The following is a 26,133-nucleotide window of genomic DNA, read 5'->3' as shown; positions in this document are numbered from 1 at the left end:
GTTTGATGACCCGGTTGACTCACACGGAATTTCCCGTACATGTATAAACATGCTCAGAAGGGAATTTCCCCGCTTAGTTCAGGCTGCGCCAAACCCCTGTTGCGCATGCGTGAGTTCGTATATAGGTCAGGGTCACACTTTAGTTACATGGATGGTTAAATTTTCCTTCGCTTCATGTAGATAAATGAATAAAATGGGTGTAAAATTCTTACTTAATCCCAGTTGTCCACGTTTACTTTACTACTTATATATATATATATATATATATATATATATATATATATATATATATATATATATATATATATATATATATATATATATATATATAATATATATATATATATATATGAGAAAGGCATACGTACACTCCAAGCCCAATGCGAACCGGACCAAAACATCACAACAAAGTTTTAAATAAGAGTTGAGGAAATGGCTTCTGGAAAAAAGAATTGGTAAAAAGCGGATTCACACTGTTAAATTCTTATTCAATTCACTAGACCGTCATCACGTTACATTACAGTATCTGTGTCATCAAGATCAAATAGTACGATCGACAAGAGTTCGTTGACTGTTGCATAGCTCAGAAGGCAATACAGGTGTAATTTATCTGAGGCACAGCATTGTAAATGAACAATCCCCTCTGACCCCGAAGTTACAGCAGATATGACTTATCACTCTGACTGTTTGTCCGATGCCTAATCACTGTTCAGTTATCAACAGCTGACAAGTACCTGGCTAGTCTACACGAGCCACATATATAAATCCCGATAATTCGAAATGTCTTTGCCATGCCAGTTGATGGATAGACGTCAGTTTTGTACCAAATGATCCATCATTTGGTACGAAATTGACATCTAGTGGCTCAGAAGTGACGACCTAGCAAAACTTTCATGATGTCAACCGAGCTCACTCGGCAAAGCCTACTAATACTCAGACCAACATACTATAGGTGATACACGGAACAACAATACTGAGAAAATTGTCAAAAGTTGCACATGGTCAAAGAATCTTCTTTTCATTGGATGGATGGATGGATGGGTGGATGGATTGATAGAAAAAACACAGACACGTGTCCAAATCATATCCTCCTTTTACTTATCTGAGATTGGTTGAAGATTTCTGCTTATTAGGGAAGTTTAAGAAACGTAAATTTTACAAAGTGACAGTTCTTATGCTTACGTAAATTAAATTGAAACCTAACAGTCTTGACACCATGCCAATGTGAATAGTGACGGCGAATATGGGAACCATCACTGTATATTAAATCAATACAATTCTGACATGCCTTGATAAGCAAACATTGATTGTTTACTTAGGGAACTGTTCACAGTCAGTGGCTGTACCAATATTCGATGACCTGAATTGACGCTGGGAATTATCACCTAGGCAAGGTTACATGTCATGTCAACCAAACCTAGTAAAGATAAGCATACCAGTTCCTCTTAACGCGTTTTTACATGTCATGTGTCTTGTCGAATCATCAGTTGCTAAACTTTATCTATAACTTGGTAACTTACGCTTACTGATTCCTTATAAAGTTGTTTTCCTCATAGTGATCATAGTGTGTAGATATATGTGTTGAGTTGAGTGTGTATATGTTCGCCAAAGTCGTGTCTTGAAGCGATGTTACAAGCGATGTTACACATATAAGATGTTTGTAGAGTAGCACAAAGTTTACACCGGTGAAACGCTTTCATCTAATGTCGAAGGTCGTCCAAAATTAATGGGCAAACAATTTTACTGATAACCGAAGCTTATTTGTAAAAGTGGCAATTCAGCAAGAATGTTTCTTATGCAACGAAGGAAAAAATATTTCCAAACGTGATAATTTTAAAAATCGTCTAAAAATGAAACAATGTCATGCAGATATCATAACATGTTTGCAAGAAACACAACTTCCTGTGCAAATTACAATCTGTATAATAATTTATCAAACACGTAAAACTTTGTGTGTAACCATTCTCGGCTTTATAAATAAGATAGATAAAATGTTATGTAAAGTTTTATTTCGTGCTTGTAACCGAAAGTCTTGCGGCATTAATGTTTATGCCGCCAAAGTGATTTGCTGCACATTTTATGCATTTTCAAATATTTTATCAGCGAAGTGTTCTTCTTTGTCTAGGCTTGCACGGTCACCAGTCAGTGGAAAATGCCCGACTGTGAACAAAAAGTTTAGTGGATTTTCTCAGCGTCACTCAACCAATGAAAGGGCAATATTTCTATGAGGAATGCATACATTCCCTTCAGACACAGACGGACTAAAATATCACCTAAAGTTTTATAGAGTTGCAACAAAGATTTGGCATTAAATGACGGGTTCACATTGATAGTTCTTATGCCATTTACTATAGATTTATAATCTTACGATACAGTGTCTGTGTCAGCAAGATCGACAATCGACAATCGACAAGGTTTCGTCGACCGTTGCATAGCTCGGTAGATTGGCAATACAATGTAATTTATCCAAGACTGGGCATTGATAAATGAACACGCCCTCTGACCCCGAAGTTGAAAACAGGTATTGCTTATCACTCTGATTGTGTTTCCGATGCTTTATCACTCTTCAGTTATCAACCGCTGGCAAGTCCCTGGAGACCTTCCATAGCTAGTTGACCCGAGCCACAAATATCACCGCAAATCATTCAAAATGTCTTTGCGGTGCAAGTTGATGGAAGGATGTCAGTTTAGTACACGATGGTGGATCACTCTAGTTGTTCGCAATCAAATTGTGTGGACAAGGGGCTCTTTTTACTATGGGAGAACGCGAAATTCATGTTTTACGTATTCAGAAGGCTGCAAAGTTTACACATTAACATGCTGACAATAAAACACTGTCAGATATAAAATATGCTAAGTCAACTTAGGGAGGATTTATTCTGAGCTTAAAATAACATGTCCAGGGCACCTTTCCTCTCTCTATCACCTTCAGTATTTGAAAAATCAGAAGTTTATTCTGGCAATTTGTTGTATGGTCTACTTTCTTTGTCTTTGACGGGTGCGTAAATCAAAATCGGAAGTGTTTGTGAGTGAAACTTAAGTTGACAGTCACACCCCATTAATCAAAGCGCGTTTCGAAACACGCAGCTTTGATAAATTAAAACTCTATATGAAATATACCTACACATTATAACGATACACGCCATAACACAGAACAATAATAGAGAAAAGATTGACAGAATTTGCAGACAATGTAACTTAAACACAAATAACAATAACAATTCACGAAAGTAACCCAGGAAAATTCATCATCTTCCCCGGACCGTTCACGAGGACACCAATGTTTTTGAATAGACAGCGTTTAAGCACTTTTACGGAGTGGAAGATGAATTCACTAGTGTAGTGGTCATCCATGGTTATTATACAAGTGGGCGATTCTTTGAAAATAATTATCAAATACTGTAAAAGTGTAGAATTAACATTGGGTTGAGATGTTCCTGCTAGTTATGTTCACACTCGCTGACTGCGAATTAAAATGTGCATATGGCGAATTGTTATGACGGCAAGTAGCTACCCTTTCGAATTATGATGAGACTACTAATATAATTTCTTTGCAGCTTACTTCATGTCAAAATTCAGGAATTGCCTATGGAAGATTGTCTAGCCAACGATTTAAAGGAAATTCGCATCAAAAAAGTAGTTGCACCAAAAACTAATGGACAAGTTTAGATGTATAGGAGCCCTTTACCCCCCTTCTACAGAAAGTTAGACCTACATGCACCTGTCAAGCTTTAAGACGTCGCCATACGATAATATTGCAGTTTTTACTGGGGAAGCATCATATGGTAGGTAAAATAAATCCGAAATATTGTATTATCTACTGGTATTATTTGCGACTTGCACATTTACAATGCTACAGATAAAGTGTCTATCTCATAAAGGTTAAATTATCAGATAATCGTTTGTTGGCAGGCTACGATGCAGTAAGGAATGAACTTCGCTGATGCATAGCTTAGTAGGGAATGCAAGTGCAGTAATGAATGAACTTCGCTGATGCATAGCTTAGTAGGGAATGCAAGTGCAAATAATCCTAGACATAGAATTCACGAAGAATAGATTCTGACAGACACCTTACCACAACACATATGAAATATGTCTCTGACTGTGAATGATGCCTTATCAATGTTCAGTTTCCTGCAGCTGGCGGAGAATCCTTGTTTCCTAAGCTTTTTAAAGCTACTTGTAAGACTTGCAAACTTCTACGTGAAACAGACTTTTTATTTGATCGAAGGAAAATATTCAAGATGTGTAGACGTTTAGATTTTTGTTTGAATATACATAGTGCACACACATATGTGACTATAGAATTGTCCAAAACTGCACTTGGTGCAGTCAGAAATTCTGTTTGTAAAACAGCAAAACAGGCTGTATCTGGGATTGTAAATGAGCATTTACTATTGGCACCCTGTGTTCAAGATTAAGATACAATGCAACATTTACCGTGCACTAGTCCATGTACAAGTCTTGTTCAGACAAGTTGGTATGAAAACCAGTTCAGTTGATTTCAATTTCCCCAGACACACTGTGTGCATTGCATCATTGTGGTTGTAGTGTTAGGACATAGGTATTTGGCTTTGTGCAGTGATTTCATAAAAATGTGTTGCCTCAATAAACGAATTATCGCGCGCGTAGAGGCTTTTATGAATGGAAATGATATAGTGTGTCTAAATTTTTAACACACGATGTCAATCGTTAGCTGTCATTTACAACCATTGGCAGGGTCTGTTTTGTCTACATACAACCAGAATTTCTGACTGTATCAAGTAGGCTTGATCAACCGTAAAGTGACCACGGGTGTAACATATGTCGTAATGATAGCCTCCTAAAATTGGTTTGTTCAGGAACATAAAATTTACAAAGCGACACTTCTTTAAATTATGATTGAAACCTAGAAGTAAGTATCTGAACATAATACCAATCTCAGTATGACCTTCTGACGAAAAATGCAGGTAACCAGCTCTGTAGGCCTATACATTAAATCAATACATTTCTGACATACCTTGATAAGCAAACATCTGAAACATTGATTGTTTGCTCGGGCGACTCTTTACAGTTAGTGGCTGTGCCAATATATCTGATGACCTGAATCGACATCGGGGAAAACAAACATTCTTAGGAAAGGTTATATGTCGTGTCAACCAAGCACGATAACGGTCAGCAGACCTGTTCCTCTTAGCATGTTTTTACATGTCTGGAATTCTGTCGAATCATCGTTTGCTAAACGTTATCTTTAACTTGGTGACTTACACACTACTTATTGTGATCGTAGTGTGAGGACACAGATATTGGGCTTTGTGCATATGTTCGCCACAAGTCGTGTCCAAGTGATGTTATACTGAATCTTAGTCCCTTCACCAGTCAATGTGCTTGAACTTTACCATTGGTACGAATAGTGCATAGTGTTTGAAAAGCTGTCCAGATTTACCATGGCAATTAAACATATGTTGAAAATAGATTATCAAAAGTTTCATATCCAGAGTCACTTACACATTCATGTCTGCAATGATTTCATTTTACTTTATACAGGGGCATTACATCATTGAACTGAGAACTGATACGCCGATTAATATTTTTTCGACCGAATATAGCTGTGAGACAGACATTTTGCTACACGTCTTTCATGTCTGGAGCCATGATGCAATTTCTTTGAAGTATCATACTGGAGTATGATGTTACGCCATATGGTAAACTGATATTGCATCGTAGCAACTATTTTGTTAGAAATTTCGGTGCTATCATTAAGTCTATGTAAATCGTGGTTTTAAGTACAGACGGACAATGTGTCGGTGTAGAAAAGGTGTGGCAAACGTGCAGTGGGTTGGAAGAGCTAATGAGACTTGGCTTGGGCAAGCAGCGTGAAAGTTGCATCATGCTGCATATTGTCTTTCGAAATAATCGAGACTAATTTATTAAGCTAGTTTCACAGCTTTTTACAAGTGTTGATTTATGTACAAACCGATATCAAAACAGGACCTTACTATGTTAGGAAATTGTTAAAAGCGCAAATTTAATGCCCGCTGCTTAGTGACTGTGTTCTATAATGTCTAATCATTAAATTTTTTAGATTGTTTGGTCTTGGTAAATTTACAGGCTATTGTAACGCACTGACATTTCGTCATATCAGATGTTCGTAGAGTAATACCAAATTTGTACCGGTGAAACGCTTTCACCTTATGTTGAAATTCGTCCAAAATTTCCGACTTACATTTTATTGCTAGTCAAGCCTAATCTGTGAAGGTGGTCGTAGACCTTTGCAATAGAATGCATCAAAATTCACACATGTGTTTATACTGAATCTCGTATAACAAGAAACATGCATAAGTCATAAAATGCTCTCCTTTGCAAGTTACAATTTCTAGAATGCTTTTATCAAATATAGAAAACATTTTATTCAGATAAAATGTCGAGCAGCATATAGTTCTATGTCTTTATCGAAATCGAAGTCCATCGGAATTAATATTTCTGTCATGAGAATCGATTTTCTAATTCACTTTATACCCTTGAAACATTTCACTGAAGTTTTATTCTTGCACTTACACTAGTCCGTTAAACAAGTAGACCCCAAAATCGAGTTTCTTGGCGTCCCTTGAAATTGAAAACAGCAATATCTAAATGAGGAGAGAATACATCTCCCCAGAACATAATGCACAATGCGTAAATACAGCCCTTGTCTTTAAATTAGATTTGAAGAACTCGCTTCAGTAACAATTATGATTTGGCAAATGCTTGGTTCACACTACTAGTAAAAACAGCAATATCTCAAGGCGGAAAGCACACACCCCTTCCAGAACCAAATTGCATCATACTAAAAATTCTATCCTTGTCTTGAAAACAAGAGTTGAGGAATTTGCTATCTCAACAATAAATTGGTCAATGACGGTTTCACACTGTTCACACTGTTCAATCAATTCTCAATTCTCACTTAACCCTTGCCAGGTTCCGTTACAGCGTCTGTATCAACAAGCTCAAATAGCACTATCAAAAAGAGTTTGTTGACAGGCTTGTGTTCAGTAGGAGATCGAATTCACTCTTTCATAGCTTGGTAGGCAATATAGGTGCATTTTATCTCAGACTGGCCATTGGCAAATGACCAGTCTCACCCTCCAGCTGTTTCCTCCGACCACGAAGTTGCAACAGATATGAGTTCTGACTATTGCCATTTGTAGGATGCCTGATTTCTGTTCAGTTATAAGTGGCCGGAAAATCCCTGACGACTTTTGTCTTTTTATAGCTAGTTGTCCCAAGCCACAAGTATCACCGAAAAACATCCAGTGTGTCTCTGGCGCGTGATTTCCGCAGTTTCGTATCAAATGATGGGAGTCTTTTAAAGTTAGCGATCGAATGGCGTTGACAAGGAACACTTCCGCCTGTGAAACCCCGGGCCTTCAGTATTGGGGGAACGCAAAAAGTATGTTTTACATTTAATGAAAAAAATATTCCGAAAAGACAATATATTTTTACATTTAGCTGACAATAAAACACCGTCAGAGACAATTTATTAGGCAATACGTGGTTTCAAATGGGTTCGAAGTCACAACGTACGGTACCCAGTTACCTAGCGGAGAAGCCACAGACAAAATCGCTCGGCCAAATTCCCAATCTACAAAAAAACATTGGTTCAATAACAGAGCTCAGTTCTTACAATTTTTCTGACTGCGACCCCTCCTCACGCTGTGGAGTTCGTGAAGCACTTACGCACGTACGCTCAATATCACACATCATATGCAAACTTTATCGAAGCGAAGCAATGGATACATCGCTTAAACTGGGCGAAAGACTCAGGAAGGATTTTGTCATTTATCCGTAATGTCCCAGTTTCAAAGAACAGGAATGTTATATCTCAGCTGATATCACAGAATTATACCTGCTTCCAAAGCATATTTCCTTTTTTCCAAACAGGTGAATCTCCTTCAGCATTTACAAAATTTCCCAAATGTCAAATTATGTAAAATTTGTCGACTTGTTTATGTTTGATTAGTGCGTGGATACAAAGTCAAAGTCAACTCGAGTACAAACGTGCAGAATACCCACGTTACGTTGATTGAGGTTTAAACTGGTGGTGATTTACTTTGACAGGTGAATAAATTATCCTTGAGAATGAAATGTTTTAAAATCACTTTCGAAAACTTTTTAGTTGATTTTTTGTGAACCTGACTGATACAATTTATGGAACGAAATTATAAAAGGTCGATTCTCGATACAGAGCAAAACATAAACAATCTGAATATAATATAACTCAAATGGCTGGTGAAGAATGCACGCATGCAAGTCGTATTTCATATTAAATCACTAAATTTCTGATTTAATGATTATGCATTGTTCGGTGGTTTCAGCCTCGTTTGCATGATGTTAACCAAGCCCAGCCGAGCAAAGCGCACAACACTCTGCTCTAGTAATCAAAATTCTACATAAAGTAGATCATTAAATCAAAGTCAATACACGGAGAAAAATCTAAAAAAGCTCAAAAGTAACAGTTATGATGTAGGTTACACACGAAGAACGAGATATTCATATCAAATTTTTCTCCGAAAAATTTTATCATCTTCTACATTACGAGAGGACATTTTTTCAAGAACGTAGAAGTTAGGCAATTTATACGGAGTGTTAGAAGAACTTGCCAGTGAGGAGGTGGGCATCTTCTGTCATTATAGGAGACCGCTTACTTGAAACCAATAGTGACATTCTTAAAACTGAATGACTGATGTTCATGCTAGTGGTCTTCACACACTCAGAATACAACTAAAATCGGCCTGAGGCCAACTTTATCTACGCGTCAAGTAGCCACGCTTGCCGTGCGAATTGAGACGAAACGACAAATCCATCGTCAGTTAACATTACTTGAAAGTTAGGAATTGCTGCTGAAATATAACCTTGCAAATGACGAAGAAGAAATTCGCATAAAATAAGTAATTACACCAAAAGTAATAAACAAATTTGCACGGTATAAAAACCATTTACCTCCTTTCGACAAAAAATTACACATCAGCCAGTCAAGACACCGTCAATATTCAATCATACTGCATTATTGCAGCAAAGTCTGTGAATAGACCAAATCCTTGGCTAAGATAACAACATGAATATTTGAAGAGTGAATGGGTTAAGTAGATTTATTCTTGAACTTTCACAATACGTGGTCAAGAAATGATGACAGCGTAAAACGCGTTTCTCTGACAACAAAAAATGTAAGGTCAAGTTATAACATCCGGATCGACCAATCATTTTTTCTTGTTTGTCAAAGGTCTCACGAAGCATGGTTGCATATGCAAAATTAGGCGATAATTCAAATGTACATAAATGTTTCTTTGTCCTGACATTGGCCACTCAAAATAAAGGCTTGTTACGACACAGAAGTGACTCCGGTAAACCAAGAGTTGACCTAGATCAAACACTATGTCACCTCATTTCTAAACGTACTTCCACATGCAAATATAGCTAGCTTCACTGTACACTCTTTAGCTAGACAGCCGTTGTCCCGGGCCACAAATATCACCGCAAATCATTCAGAATGTCTTTGGCGTTCGAGTTGATGGAAAGACGTCTGTTTAGTACAAAATAATGGAATATTCTAGCTGTTAGCAATCAAATTGCGTAGACACGGGGCATTTAAGCTTGGAACACCATTTTAGGGAGCAATCAGTTACTACGGCCGTTGTGGGCCAGCAAATCGGGGGTCACCTTAAACTGGAAAACTGCAAGGGGGGATGATGTATTTTTCAAAACAGCACAGAGGGGTTACTGAATTTTCATTAGTATCCGTCATGTCAAAAGTAGTTTTAGTGTTCAAAAATATTTTGGGAGAAAAAAATAGTTCGCTGCATGATTGCATTCTCTGAAGTAATTTAACTGTAAGTCTTCCTCCCCCTCTCCAGAGGTGTTAGTGTATGTGTGCAGCTTTACTCAAGCAATAGGGGGTAATGAAAATTTTGTCATCTTAAAAGGGGGTCATCAATTTTTTTGTGCAATGAGTAGGGGGTTCACATATATTTGGACTAGTGCAAAGGAAGAATTTGCCGGCCTACCCCCGGCCATGATAACTGAACACTCCCTTAGTAGGGGGGGGCAGCGAAAATCATGTTTTACATATTCAGACGGCAACAAAATTTACACATTAACATTCTGGCACACGTTGTCAGAAATAAGATATGTGTAAGTCAGCCTGGGGGATCTTGTCATTAATCGGCAATTTCCTAGTTTCGCGGAGCAGTAAACTGTTATTCGGAGCTTAAAATAACATGTGCAGGGCACATTTCTCCTCTTTTGTTAACATTTGAATCACCTTCATCATTTGAAAAATCAGAAGTTTCTTCTAGGAATGTTACATTTTTAGCATGGTCTACCTTCTTCGTCTTTGGTGGGTGCGTACATCAAACAAGGAACTGTTGATCAGTGAAATTAACTTACGTTGACAGTCACATCCCATTAATCGAAGCGTGTTTCGAAAACTGTTAAGTTGTTAAAGTTTTGTTTGGATTGTTCTGTGAGCATGTCAGCTGAAATATGTTACGCGTAATTACAAAAGGTATCGCCTCTTAATACAGAGCGAAATATGAGCCATCTACACATAAATTCAGTCTGAATCTTTACTGCTAATGAAGAATGCACGCACCCGGTATTTGAGTGTTGCATTCTGCAATCGTTTACACTTATAGACTTAGTCAATGTCCAGTGGCCCTGAAATGACCATCGAGCTAAGCATTTATGATATAAACCGAGTACAAGCATGTTAACACTCAGCTTTGATAAATTAAAATTTTATGTGAAATATACCAATACATTATATCGATACACGCCATAACCAGGAACAATACTAGTGAAAAAAATTGACAGAATTTTCAGACAATGTAGCTTAAACACACATGACACAATTAATAAAATCAACCCAGGAAAATTCATCATCTTCCCCGAACCGTTCACGAGGACACCATATTTTAATAGAAAGCGGTTAAGCATTTTACGGGTGGAAGATGATTTACTAGTGTATCGGTCATCCATGGTTATTATAAAAGGGGACAATTGCTTGGAAATAACTGCCAAATACTTTAATGTGTAGAATGGACATCACATGGAGTAGCGATGTTCATGCTGTAGTTGTGTTCACAGTTTCTGAATGCGAATATTGCGCATTGTTATGACAGCAAGAAGCTACACTTCGAGGCTACTAATATATTTTCTTTGAAGCTTACTTCATGTCAAAATTTAGGAATTGCCTATGGAAGATTGTCTAGCCAACGATTTAAAAAATCGCATCAAACAAGTGATTGCACCAAAACTAATGGGCAAGTTTACATGTATAGGAACCCTTTAGCTCCCTTCTACAAAAAATTCAACACCCACATGCACCTTTCAAGCCTTAAGACGTCGCTATACGATACTACTACAGTTTTTACTGGGGAAGCACCTCATGTTAGGTAAATTAAATCCAAAAATATTGTGTTATTTACGGTATTATTTCGACTTGCACTGTTTACAATGCTACAGATGAAGTGTTTACCCCAGGGAGGTTAAATAATCAGATCAACGTTTGTTGACAGGCTGGGATTCAGTAAGAGATGAACATCGCTGATGCATAGCTTGATAGGGAATGCAAGTGCAAATAATCTTAGAAATAGAATTCACGAAGAATAGATTCTGACAGACACCTTACGACAACACATATGGGCTATGTCTCTGACCGTAATTGATGTCTTATCAATGTTCAGTTTCCTGCAGCTGGCGAAGAATCCTTGTTCACTAAGCTTTTTAAAGCTAGTTGTAAGTCTTGCAAACTTCTACATGAAACAGATTTTTTTTATTTGATCGAAGGAAAATGCTCAAGGTGTTGTAGACGTTTCGGCTATTGCTTGCATATAAATAGTGCACACACATATGTGACGCTACAGAATTGTCCAAAATTGCACTTGATGCAGTCAGAAATTATGTTTGTACAAAAGCAAAACATGCTCTATCTGGGGTTGTAAATGAGCATTTACGATTGACACCCTATGTTCAAGATTGAGGTACAATATAACATTTACCGTGCAAGGGTCCATGTACAAGTCTTGTTCAGACAAGTTAGTATGAAGACCAGTGCAGTCGATTTCAATTTCCACTGTCTGCATTGCATCATTGTGATTGTAGTGTTAGACATAGGTATTGTGCTTAGTGCAGTGATTTCATAAAAGTGTGTTGCCTCAATAAACGAATTATCGCATAGAGGCTTTCATGAATGGAAGTGATATCGTGTGTCTCAATGTTTAACACAGGGTGTCAATCGTTAGCTCTCATTTACAACCCTTGGCAGGGTCTGATTTGTCTTTATACAAACAGAAGTTCTGACTGTATCAAGTAGGCTACCAACAGTAAAGTTGCCACGGGTGTAATACGTGTTGTAATGATACCCTCCTAAAATGGGTTTGTTCAGGAACATAAAAGTTACAAAGCGACATTTCTTATGTTTGCATTGTAAATTATGATTGAAAACTAGAAGCGACAATCTTAACATTATACCAATCTCAGAATGACCTTCTGAAGAAGAATGTAGGTAACCAGCTCTGTATTATCAAATCAATACATTTCTGACATACCTTGATAAGCAAACATTGATTGTTTGCTCAGGCGACTGTTTACAGCCAGTGACTGTGCCAATATCTGATGACCTGAATTGACATCGGGGAAAACAAACATTCTAACGTAGGAAAGGTTATATGTCGTGTCAACCAAGCACGATAACGGTCAGCAGACCTGTTCCTCTTAGCGTGTTTTTCACATTTGTGGAATTCTGTCGAATCATCGTTTGCTAAACGTTATCTTTAACTTGGTAACTTACACATTACTTATTCCATAATTGTTTTCATCATTATGATCGTAGTGTTAGGACATTAGTATTGGGCTTTGTGCATATGTTAGCCAAAATCCGTGTCTAAGTAATGTTACACTAAATCTTAGTCCCTCCACCCCTTACTGTGCTTGAATTGTACCATTGGTACTTTCCAACAGCCTCGCGAACAGTGTTTGAAAAGCTGTCCAGACTTATCATGGCAATTAAATATAATTTGAAAACAGATCTTCTAAAGTTTCATATCAAGAGTTACGTACACATTCATGTCTGCAACGATTTCATTTTACTTTATACAGGGGCATTACATCATTGAACTGAGAACTGATACGCCGATTAATATTTTTTCGACCGAATATAACTGTGAGACGGACATGGAGCTACATGTCTTTCATGTCTGGAGCCATGATGCAATTTCTTTGAAGTATCATACTTGTGCATTAAGTGTTACGCCATATGGTAGCGTGATATTGCATCATGGCAACTATTTTGTTGGAAATTCCTGAACTATCATTCAGTCAAGTTTAATCATGGTTTTGAGATCAAGTTGTTTCTTTTTTCAGACGGAAAATGTGTCGGTGGAGAAAAGGTGTTGAAAACATGCAGTGGATGGGAAGAGTTCACAAGACTTGGCTTTGGACAAGCCGGTTGACAGCTGCATAATATAGTCTTTCGAGATAATCGAGGTTGACTTAATTTATTAATCCAATTTGACAGCATTTTACAAGCATTGATGTATGTATGAATCGACAGTACCTCACTATGTTAGGAAAATTTTTAAAAACCGTAAGTTTAATGCCCGCTGCTTAATGACTTTGTATTCTATGATCCATAATACAATATTTTAGAGTGTTGATCTCGGTAAATTTACAGGCTACTGTACCGCTGCACTTATATTTCGTCATATCAGATGTTCTTAGAGTAACATAAATTTATATCGGTAAAACGCTTTCACCTAACGTTTAAGTTCGTCAAAATTATATTTTCAACTTTCAATATTACTGCTAGTCAAACCTAATTGTAAAGGTGATCATAGAGCAAGCATGTTTCCTTTGCAATAAAATGAATAAAATTTACAGATGTGTTTATTCTGAATCTCGTATCACAAGAAACATGCAGAAGTCATAAAACGTTTGCCGGATTTATGCTTTCCTTTGCGAGTTACAATTTCTAGAATGCTTTTATCAAATATAGAAAACTTTTATTCATATAACATGTGAAAAGCATAACGTTCTATTTCTTTATCGTAACCGAAAGTCCGGCGGAATTAATATTTACGCCATGAGAATTGATTTGCTAAGACACCTCCCATATTCATGCAGTCGTACTACATTATTGAATCGTAGTCTGTGAATAGACACAATGCTGGGCTAATTTGGCACCATGAACTTTCACAATCGTGTCCAAGAAAGGATAATAGAGTAAAACGCGTTTGTCCAACACAAAAAAATGTTAGGCCAAGTTATAACATCCGGATAATTTTTGTTGTTTGTCAAATGTCTCCTGAAGCATGATTGCAATACGCAAATTTAGCCGATCAAAAAGTACATAATTCTTTCTGTGCCCTGATATTGTCTACTCAAAATAAAGGCATGTTACTACCCAGAAGTGACTCCGTTAAACCAAGAGTTGACCTAAATCAAACACTATGTCAACTCATCTCAAAATGTGCTTCGATATGCAAATATAGCTGGTACCACTGTACACTCTTTAGCTAGACGGCCGAATTAACCGTCCAACACGACAAGTCATATCTTTTGCCACCTAAAAGTAGAAACGTTGCAGTCAGGATGTTGCCTCTCTCCCAACGTAAAATAAAGTCAACTAGCCTTGGCACTAAGAAGCCTATCTAAAATGTTACAGTAATTAAGATGTCCGGTTTAAGTGTATATTTTCATTTAATGATCACAAAACAATTCAAATGCAGATGACATTGCCAAAGTCATTAGTTTTGCCATGAACATACAGTTATGTCAATGTGAACGAAGTCGTTGACGATTTTGCAGCCACATGTGACATATTTCTAAGCTTCACCAGTTTGGTTTGATGTAAAGTAACTAAATAGCAATTTCGTGATGCGAACTAAATACCGAGCAAGGTCCATGTGTTGCTTCTATGGCAAGATGATGCCCAAGGCAGAATCTGGGTAGTAGTAAGAGACCGCCGAGGTTCGTCCTCACATATACTATCCAAGAAATGCTGCAAGAAGATTTGTTGAGTAGTAGGTACATGGATTAGATCGAGCTGATAGATTTGGTCAGGCAAAGTTCACGTTCTTTAGCCAACCCTAATTTAATTTGTTCGCCAGTGGCGTGACTGAAGTGGATGTGTATCCCTGCATACGGTTAATGATCATATTGCGCAAGGTTTAAAACACCCACGGTCAACTTGACCGATAACCAACTAGACCAAAATCAAATTGTTCATTAAGATCAGCTCTGACTGAGACTTAATTGAACAAAGCCAACACAAACCTTACAAATATGCTCAACATGTCGGTCAAAAAGTTAATCGGTCACTTAAGCTTATGACTGAAACAAGAGCCGTTTTGGCCTTATTTCATTTTTATTCTAACGATAACCCAGTTATAGTCCACACAATAGGCGGCATATAAACTGGTAAAGACCTACTCAAACCCCTGATATTCTTCTAGCTTCCATGATGCGTGATTTTGCTAACCACCAACTGTACCGAATAAGAGACTGAGATGGAAATTAAGATTAAGTTTATTTATATTTTCCCAGTGACATTCTTTTGGCCTGTTTCTTTCTGTGTTTTACCTTTAGTTATCTATGTGCGTACTGCCTTGTTATGGATTTTGTAGAATCTATATTAGCCGAATTCAGTGTAATGTTCACAAGGATGGTCAAGGGTGGTGGTACATGCCAGAAGGGTACGGAATTGTAATGTCTGCACTACTGTTTTACTATGTCCAAGGTTTTACCTCAAAAAAGACTCCCTAAACATCGTAAGTATGTTAAACCAATCACAATCGGTGTACTATATGTCACGCGATGCCTATATATGTTTCTGAAGCCAGTGAACAACTATTGGTAGCCATAGCTTCAGGGACCGTGTGGTACAATTTTATGCCATTCTTTACAGTCGTGCATACATGTACATTAGAACCTGTGACGACATGTTTGTCACTGCAGGATATTTGTCTGCCAATAAAATGCTGGCAACGTTCCAAGTGCTTGAATAAAAAACAGAGCTCATTGTATGAAATCATGACAGGTTCTTAAGTTTTCATACGTTTTGACCACTTAATGTAGTATGGACTTCGGAAGTGAAAGACGTAAAGTTTTGCTCAAAGTTTCCCCAAGGAGTCTTTCAAACATTTATTTTTTCAAAAGCGAGAACAAAATCGGGGGTCACCGTGCAAAGTTCAGTACAAGAGAAACAAATTACTTAAGATTTACCGATATTTGAAAATTCAAAATGGCCGCCATCCCTTGCTAACTCTATGGAGAATAATAAAATTTTCGGTTTTCGAAAAACTACGACGGTAAAAAGTTTTTTTACACCCAATGCTTTCAAATGAACCCCAACAAATAATAGATCAGAAAAGAATTGTAAAAGTTTTAGAGTCAAAGTGTTTAACCCCGTGGCGCGTTCTACTCTAAACCAGAGGTTTGTGTATTGGCAAACAGCTATTCACAGTTTCTTGTATAAAATATTTTGATACTTTTGTACATGTTGACCTATATCTTCAATATCGTCCTACATCTATATGTGTTATGAGACTGAGAAAAGGCTTTCTCGACCATGAAGCATGAAAGCATGGAGGTAAAATTTTCCTACTTGTCATGGATCTTAAGTTAGCTGGCATTTACATAAATTGAAATCGTTGAAATGCTTTCATATTCCAGCATGTATTAATCGCTCTTGACATTGTCGGGTTCAAAGATTGCTCGATTTTTGTCACCGATATTTCTAAGAGGTTCATCCATTAATGTAGCCATGGATATGGTAAATTATTACAAAGGCAGGTGTTACACGTCCCTTTACCTACTTATGTCTTTCAAATAAATTCATCGCTAAATTTACAACAACGTTTGCATCCAGTTTGGACAATCAGATGAAAGTAATCTTCAAAATATCTAGAACCAGATGTTCTCTGATCGAAATCCCATCAGTTAAAGATCTTTAGAAGAGACAAGAAGAAATAGAAGATAAAAACAAAAAAAAAATGTAAAAGTGGCTAAACGCAAACAACTCAGCGAGATCAACCCTCCCATTATGACATCATTTAACCTCTTTGATTACTTCATTCATGTAGCTGGAGATGGACAATATGTATCAACAAAAACACACACATAAAATTGTTGATTTCAGGTAATTCTAAAATTTCGTGGTAACTGGGTTCACCCTTGATGAGCCACTATGCACTTTAATTTGATGCTAATGGCGGAGTAAGAGTTTCTCATTGGACAAACGCCTGACTTAAATATTTCACTATATTTATAAAAATACCTTTATTTAAGTCATAACCACGATGATCAAGAAAACGCATAAGATAGAAGGCTCGATGGAAGATTTCAGTGAAGCGTAAAATAAAATTTAAATTTAAACGATTATTCTATCATTCGAACAAGAAAGAAATGGCTTAGAGGAATCAAATGAAGTATTCCTGCAAGCTATTATCAATTCTATTGAACAAAAATATCAAAGGAAAACTGAAACAGTGTTTCTAAAATTTAATATTTAATGCCATTAAGCTGTATTGTGAAATTATGTATGCGTTGACGGTTATGTGTAGGTCTTCACAGACGTGTCTAAATTATCGTTTAATCAAAAATATTATTAGTAGTTCAATCAAAGTACAGAGCAATACACGTAAAATCCATGCCTTTTATAGAATGGTCTATATCTATATATCACACTGACTTTAATCTCGATCAACGTACCATTCCTAAACATAGAAACTTCGATCATTTAATTGGTTAGAATACAACATACCTTCAACACTGGCTGTTCACACGACTTAAATGGTTCCAAGTGTTCCTTGCAGTTCAGAATTATATCTTGGGTTCAGTGTACCAAGCTTTGTCTGGTTTATTGTGTCTGCATGTATTGGCAATAATCCTGCAGAACGCGATGACTACAACGTCATTACTGATAGTGTCCCAACGTATTGGCAGTTAGTTGTTTCGCTTGTGAAACAGGTCAGAACTCTGATACTCAGCAAACACAATGTTTGAGAGTCAGTTTGAATTGTCACGTGGTCATATTATTTATTATCTGTTCTTTTATCAGAGGGCACGCTTCGAAATGACGCCCTCTTTCTTGTTTTAAATTTTGTAAATATTCTTTAGGGAAGTCGGCTTCTGAAATATTCGGCTACATTTCGAACCCTAACCTCACAACAATCTGTGAGTGACCTTTTTATCGCAAAGAGGTTACAGGAAAGTCTCACTACCATTTTATTGTTTCCATTTTGATGTCTGATCATTTTCTCTCTTCACTGAAGTCATTTGTGATAGTGACTCTGCAAGATGATCTCTGCGACGCAACTATTCAAATGCCGCCATGATAAAAGTTCGTGGATCGAAACGCCACACGTAGTTGTATTGTCTACACTAAGGGTGTAATAATGAATATTAATGAGCTAAAGTACATGACAAAATAATGTTATTCTTTAAAAAAATGGGAAAATTCAAGAAACCGTGACTTCACGTTTCGAACAATATGCATGTATTAACATCGGAGGGCAAACAGCTACATCACAAGTCTAATACTTTCAATGCTCCAGATTACTGCAAAATTCTAAATAACTCTCTCTCTCTCTCTCTCTCTCTCTCTCTCTCTCTCTCTCTCTCTCTGTTTTAGTTAAAGACTACAATAGCTAGAGCAAATTTTGAAATAGCATTATGAACAACAGTATTTTACATTCATTATCAAAATGTTTATATTGTCAGAAACAAAGAAATACAATTTGAGAAGCAATTTGAGTGAAAGTTTGTTGTCTTCCAGACAATTAGTGCAATTCTTGATAAAAAATGCAAACTAGTATTTTAACATATCAACATAACGTAGGCAGCAAACGTTAAAATGTAATCTGTTCTGTATAGAACACAAATATTGAAAATATCAAAAGTTAGGCCTACAGCGGTTGTTCCTTTATAGTACAAAGTATTCGCCATGCCATAGGCCGTATTCTGCCTATACGATCGCCAGTTTTTCGACATCACCGTCAAAGAATAGCATTTAAGTTATGAGAATTTTAATTTATGGAAGAAAACAGCAACACAACAACATTACCTCCTGATAACAAACTAAACAATATTGAGAAAGCAGATTACAAAATAATGTTTTGTGATCTATTCTTATAGGTACAGTGCCAGAAACGGCGCAGACGACCTCACCCCCTCCGACGGCACATCCTCCACCCTCAGCTTATAATGGAACGACCCCTAACCCACAAGGTGACTGGCAAACGCTGCAGATTTACACACCAGCCACGCCTGGCATGGCGCCCTCAACGCAACCAGGACGTAAGTGAAAAATACGAAGAATAAAATGGTTTTGGATTCTGCATAAATTTTGTATATTTGTTTGCCCTGTTTCCTTTACAGTTATTTTGAGTGACCTCGCACGTCTACGTATCATTATATCGTCTTCTCTTACACGAATGTCTCGGATAGAAGCCCCACACAAGACCTAGATTTTGACAAAGCGCGCAATGTCTTCCATTAATTTGAACGGAAATGCACTGGCTCATGCACACTATTAGGCACAGTCTCTTGACTCAATGCACGCGAACCGTCAGCTGTCACTGATAGAATATATGCATCAGTGACGGCTAGCTGTTCGCCTGCATTGAGTCAAGAGCCTGTGCTACTATGTAGTCCGTTCCCTCCGTAATATACGCTATCGCAAAACACTCTGTGAAGTATGCCGTCGTTTACTGCTATTACAAAAGTCAGCAGAGTCGGTAATATTGGATTGCTAGAAATTCAATGAACAGGTTCTCGCTTCTACTGTCTACGGTTTTAACACGGTTTGGGTTGAATAACAGTGGTTTTACATGACGATGCGATCTGAATGACTTTGTCCTCGTTATCATGACAGCGTGGCAGCCCCCGGGTGGAGAAGCGAAACATCCGAGTTTCAACTGGGTTGACGCTCCTGACACCGAGGTTGAAGACAATGAGAACGCTATTGAACCGTCTTATCCGATGAACCAGGCTTTGCAGCCGATACCCGGATATGAGTTTACCTCTGTTAAAGAAAGTGAGTTCTCTAAATGCAGATGATATTTTGAACTGTTTAGAATACTTGCACTTGGTCTGCGCATGTCCGCAACAAAGTTTGTAGTGAGTCAAGTTCTGGATGTCGGACCAGATCTTTTGATACATCTAAAAGTTTGACAAAAAGGATGTGTTTCAAGTTTTTATGTTTGAGTTTCTTATAATTAGTGTCATTTGAAAGGTACATGAGCTGCAACTTTTGACATTATTTTCATGATTTTATATTTATATTTAAATTAGTTCATAGAAATGTTCTTACCAAGAGATGTTAACTCAGGTACAATTATCCAGTGGGACTGCATGGGGAGGTTTCAGTCAGACAAATAATAAACGCGTGTCGCACCAAAATAATGCCGCCTCCGTAATAATACAGCTACATGATAGAACAGCTTAAATGGTGCATGTAATATTTTCGCAGGTAAACCGGTTGCCCCGCCGGCTCCAAACGCCTTCGTACAGACTGCTCCGGAAAACTTTACCTCGTAAGTGTTTATATTAAAAAAAACCCAATCATTTTCATGGAGTATACACACTATCTTATGTTATTTGGTCTTTCTTAGAAATGAAACTGCCCATAACGACATGGCAAGGGAGTAGCCACATCAAATTGGAATAGTGTATACTTCTTGCACACGAGATTGTGTGTGGCCGCTCCGATCAAAGACTTAAATTAACACTGTTTTTACGATTTTTTCAGGGTGACCGATATTGACGACGATTCTGCAAAAGATGCGTGAAAAGTCACTGTTGCTATGGCAAAAAACCAGCCCAGGAGATGACTATAGAATCCGTTGTACCGTCATCAGCGTATCATGTAAGTCGTTTTTCCTGTTACTCGACTATTACTCAATCACATTGGAAGGGGAAGGAGGGAGGTTCTAAATAGCAATTATTGGGAATAATAATTCAATGCCACTCACATTCCTCGACACTTTTCTTTCAGTACACCATTTCTACGTTCTCAGAACAGCGAACAACTCTTCGTTTATTCGCACCATACAAAGGTAAGGTATTTGGACGATAAACATAAATATACTACCAAGTTTATACTTCAACATTTTGCATTTTTAGAGTAATTCCCAGTGTAACCCATCAACAGTTTCTTAGTCTGTTCTCTATAGTATATCAGAGTAGTTAGTTCTGTCGACTCAATCGTTGTATATTTTGCCAGGAGCATTTTAATTTCACATTGAAATTTTGTTTGAGTTTATCAACTCTAACCTCTGCTGAGGCCGTTTTCCGATGAACTCCCGTGCCACAGACCACCGAGAGAGTAGCGAGCCCTCTATCGTTCATATCCAGACTTTCTTTCGTCTCCTTCACGATCTATTTAATCTATTTCAGGGGAGGACATCGAGAGAGCTGGCACCGTCGGACCTCCAGCCGTATGGAACCTGGATATACCGCCAGATAGCATGTTCTATGAACACGAGAAAGTCGTCAATGTGCCTTACACGTCAACTGTGGATGTAAGTCAAGTCATCGCTCTCTCAATACTGAATATTAAGTTGGAATACTCACCGGGGACTGTTTTTTCGAACTTTTACGATTTTTGCAGTATCTTTCTTGTCTTCTGTTTGAAGCCTGTTGAATAAACTTATTTTTTTACCAACCAATCTTGTTTTTTAAAACATCGAAGACTGTCTGTACTGTCTATGCGAATATACTGCATGCAAATTTTATAGAGGCAACTCGAAAGACATCTAAATTAACAGTATTGTACAACAAAAAGTGCAGATGTAAACATTCATTCTATGAGCATGGCATGTCTTTAACCCTTTGAATGTTGTAATTTTCCCGCCAAACTTTTTGTGCAACATTTTACCATTATCTATGAATTTTTCTGTAACGTTTTTGATAATTTTGGACCAAACGGACATCTCATTTCATTTGCTAAAGTTTTTCATCAAAATTTTGGCAAAAATCTGAAAAAGTTTGACTTGGGTACATTTAATAAACTCTTTTTCTGATTGGTTCAACTGACTTTTTTATCTTTAAGGTATGCCATGGCTGTAACGGCCGCGGTTTTTGCAAATGTTACCGATGCAAGGGACTGGGAAAAGTCAGATGTAAAAAGTGTAAAGGCAGCGGTATGAAGAAGAAAGAGACTTGTCAACACTGCAGTGGCAAGGGAAAACGAATGTGAGAATTTTAGATGAGATCATTTACATATTTCCTTATATGGACGCCATAATTAAAAATTGTATGTCAACGTTCGTTATAAGCGTATAAAACGAAAAGTTCCCAATCTATAACATTGAAGCACAGAACTCAGATTCGGCGTCTGTAACCTATGGAGTTTGTCGTACAGTGAGTTCCCGAGTCGGTATCAAAGGACGCGGAGTACAATAACTTAGGTGTGATTTGAATCTATTTGACCTGTACCTCATAGCACCTTTACTGGGAACATGAGGAAAAGAAGAGGCAATTTTACATTTTTTACAAAAAATGTACATCTAAATATTCAGTGGTTCGCGAAGTGAATAATGATCAGTCTAAACCAGTGAATTTGAGTGAAATTATCCTGATGAACTATGATTTCTATTACATGCACTGCGCTGCGTGTGTTGAAGTTTTTTGTTTCATGTCCGCTTTAGGACGCGTTCCCATTCCGCTCAGTGCAGTGCACGACGGGCATCCTAGACAAAACCAAACTCGAATTTCAATTTTTTCTGGTAAAAATGGACTAAAAAGGTTTATAACAATGGGGTCATTCACAAAATGTCGGGATTTATGTCCTTGTACATCATACGCTTCGCTACACGATGTACCCGTATTTTGTGAATAAGCCTATACTATGTCATTCGTTCACCTCTATCATGGTAAGTACGGTGTGTTTACCAAAGCTGTCACCTTCATAAACACTGTTGCTGAATTTGTGTTTTCTTTTGCGATCGACAGATGCTTTCGCTGCAATGGTCACGCGGTGATCACGTGCTCAGTCTGTGAAGGCTACAAACAACTCAGGTTTTACATTGTCGTCAAATCAAAATAGTAAGTTTCCGTTTGTCAATCTTATATGTAGTGATGTGTCTGGACATTAATTTCTGTGGTCTAGAATCAAACGGAAACTCATGCTATGCTTACTGTAAAACGAATCAATTTCTCTCCCCCTCTCTCTCTCTCTCTCTCTCTCTCTCTCTCTCTCTCTCTCTCTCAAAATGGCCGTTGTGTGTCAGTGCGTCTTGTATATTTTTAAAAATTCAAAATTAATGCTGAGCGTCACAGTAACTGAGAGCAAACATTAAAGATCATCAACGACGACATATTTTGGCGATGATATATAAGTCAAGGTTACATGTTTTCTAAGGGAATGTTGTTTTGTTTTGCAGTATCGTGCACAACGATGACCAGATTGAAGGCAAAACGGCTTTACCAAACAACCTGGTCCGTGACGTTGAAGGAGAAAATCTTTACAGCATTGAGGGTGATATGGTAAGTGTAATGTGATATTTAAATAATAACACATGAGAGCGAGGGCAATATCACGATTTATTGCCTGCCCAAGGGATGGTGGTCATGATCGAAATACTGATGATGCCCGAGCCGTAGGCGAGGGCATCATCAGTATTTCGATCATTACCACCATTGATATTGCCCAAGCTCTCATGTGTTATTATTTTTATTACACCGAACAAGCAAACATGCAAAGAAACAAAAACACAAAGACTTCTTCGAGTACAGTTCACCTTCTGAGTCTGGACCTCATTGTAAAATGTTGTCAGTGTCGAGTCTAGGGTTGCCGCTAAAGTTTGCCGATCTCCTCGGTGGCGTATCCAAATTTGTTGCTTGCATAGTCGCTGAACACAGAAATTGAATTCCTTGTTGCCATTTTCGTTCGTTTGCTGTTTACTTGCATCAAAATATCGTCTAACTGTGCCGGTGACAGCTCTGCATGACGTTTCGCAGCCATAAGTTGCCAACTGCAAAGTACAACAAGCGAACGACAATTTGTTTTGCGCAGAAAGGATGCGCAGTAAGTAAAATGACGTCATCCATGTAATATCAAATGCAGAGGGCATCATCAAGTTCGCAGAGGGCATCATCACATTCGCAGAGGGCATCATCACGTTCTTTTACATGTCACGTGAGTCGTGTTTAACCAATGGCAGTGCACGCTGAATAAGTGAGGTGTAATAAAGTCTGTTGACAGCCTATTAATTTTATAGATGATTTCCTTCAAAATGCTACAGAATGCTATAAATTCAATAGGGCATTATTGTGAAAAATGGCATTTAGGCATAAACATTCTCAAATCAAAAATCATGGTTTTCAACAATCGGGGAAAATTTTCAACAAATTTAAATTTACTATACATGGTAATGAGTTGGAAAATGTGTCAACATATACTTACCTTGGCATAAAGTTAAATATTACAGGAAAACTAAACAGAGCACAAATTGATTTGAAAAACAGAGCTATGAAGGCATGTTTTAAATTGAGACAGTTACTCTTTGCAGAGTCAAATATTCCAATTAAGGTCCATTTACAAATGTTTGATGCCATGATAAAACCTATTCTGCTATACTGTACAGAAGTATGGACTGCGGACATATGCACAAATGCAAAAACCATACTCACAAACTTAACAAACACAATTGAAAAGTTGCACATTAAATTTTGCAAGCACATACTTAAAGTGAATAATAAAGCATCCAACATAGCATGTTTAATGGAACTGGGTAGATATCCTCTAATTGTTTCGAGCATAACACAAATGGTCAAATATTGGTTAAAAATAAGTAAGAAAGCAGATACAACACTGACTCGTGAGGCTTATGATCTGGGTTGTCAACTGGACAATGCACATACAGATAATTGGGTGTCAGGAATTAAACAATCGTTGCTGCTCGTAAATATTGGAGATGCCATGAATGTAAAGATAGAAAATGACAAACACGTTTTAAAACTAATTTCAATGTAAAAGTTAAACAGCTATTTGAAAAATGTGCATTTGAATTGATTCATGATGATACCAGACAAGGGCACCATAAAAATAAACTTCGCACATACAGAGAGTTGCAAAAAGATTTCTCTCTCGAAAGCTACCTTCATGTTATAAAAACCCAGATGAAAGATCAGCCCTTTGCAAGTTACGCATTAGTGCACACATACTACACATAGAAACAGGTAGATATAGAAACCTTGATGTCATAGACAGAGCATGCCCAATTGCCAAAACAAACAAGTAGAAGATGAGATACATTTTCTTTTTCATTGCAAAGGCTACACAGACATTAGATATAAATTTTTCAGTAAACTAAACATTGGTAAAAACGCATTCAGAGGCACACAAGACCTTGTAAGCATCTTTCAAGGACAGATAAAGCATCACTATGTGAATTGGGAAAATACATACATACATGTTTTAAACTCAGACAAGACAAAATGAAAAAACAAAGTAAACTATTTATGAACCTGTAATATGTTGACCTCATGTATAGATATTTATATTTTATATATATATATATATACTCTTCATTGTTGTTTTTTGCAAAACCTTTATTGTACTTTATGATCAAGATCCCAACTGGGATACGATTTCAATAAAGGCTTACTTTAATTTACTTCAAAGAGCTCCGATGCTAAAAAGCTCCATCCTTCATAATTTTAGCAAATTATATTGATCATCATTGAGTAGGTATTAAAATTTATGCAAATGATTCTGTATCAATCTTGAATATGTCATGTACTCTGTCAACTGCAAAACACACTGGAACATTATAATGTATGGTTCTACGACAAGTATGATATGCAAAAGTTGAAATATGAGCAGAAATGTGATCTTCAATTGAAAAAAAATATGCCAACAAACCATCCCTGGGTGTGTTTTTATCTTACAGGTCAATCCCATCACGACGTTCCCTGTACAAGACATCAACGACATATCACGAAAGTTGGTGGAGAAACACAGAACGAAATGGACCAGTGAACGTATACTGAAACAGGTATGCACCATTGTGTAGTTGAACTTGAGTTTGTACGTCCGATGATGAATTAAGCTAATTTGTTGTGAGATCGAGCTCCGTGTCCGATCCAACACCATGGTTACATGATAAAGTCCGG

At 37.4% G+C, this 26,133-nt stretch overlaps 1 pseudogene; it reads left to right on the top strand.

Annotated features, from left to right (window-relative positions):
* Positions 1–26,133, top strand: part of LOC139130240 (protein SSUH2 homolog) — a 43,848-nt pseudogene that overhangs the window by 15,779 nt on the left and 1,936 nt on the right.

Source organism: Ptychodera flava, chromosome 3 (genome assembly GCF_041260155.1).
Source record: "Ptychodera flava strain L36383 chromosome 3, AS_Pfla_20210202, whole genome shotgun sequence".
Taxonomy (NCBI): Eukaryota; Metazoa; Hemichordata; class Enteropneusta; family Ptychoderidae; genus Ptychodera; species Ptychodera flava.
The sequence above is the reverse complement of the archived record's forward strand: the minus strand, read 5'-3'. Positions and strand labels throughout refer to the sequence as shown.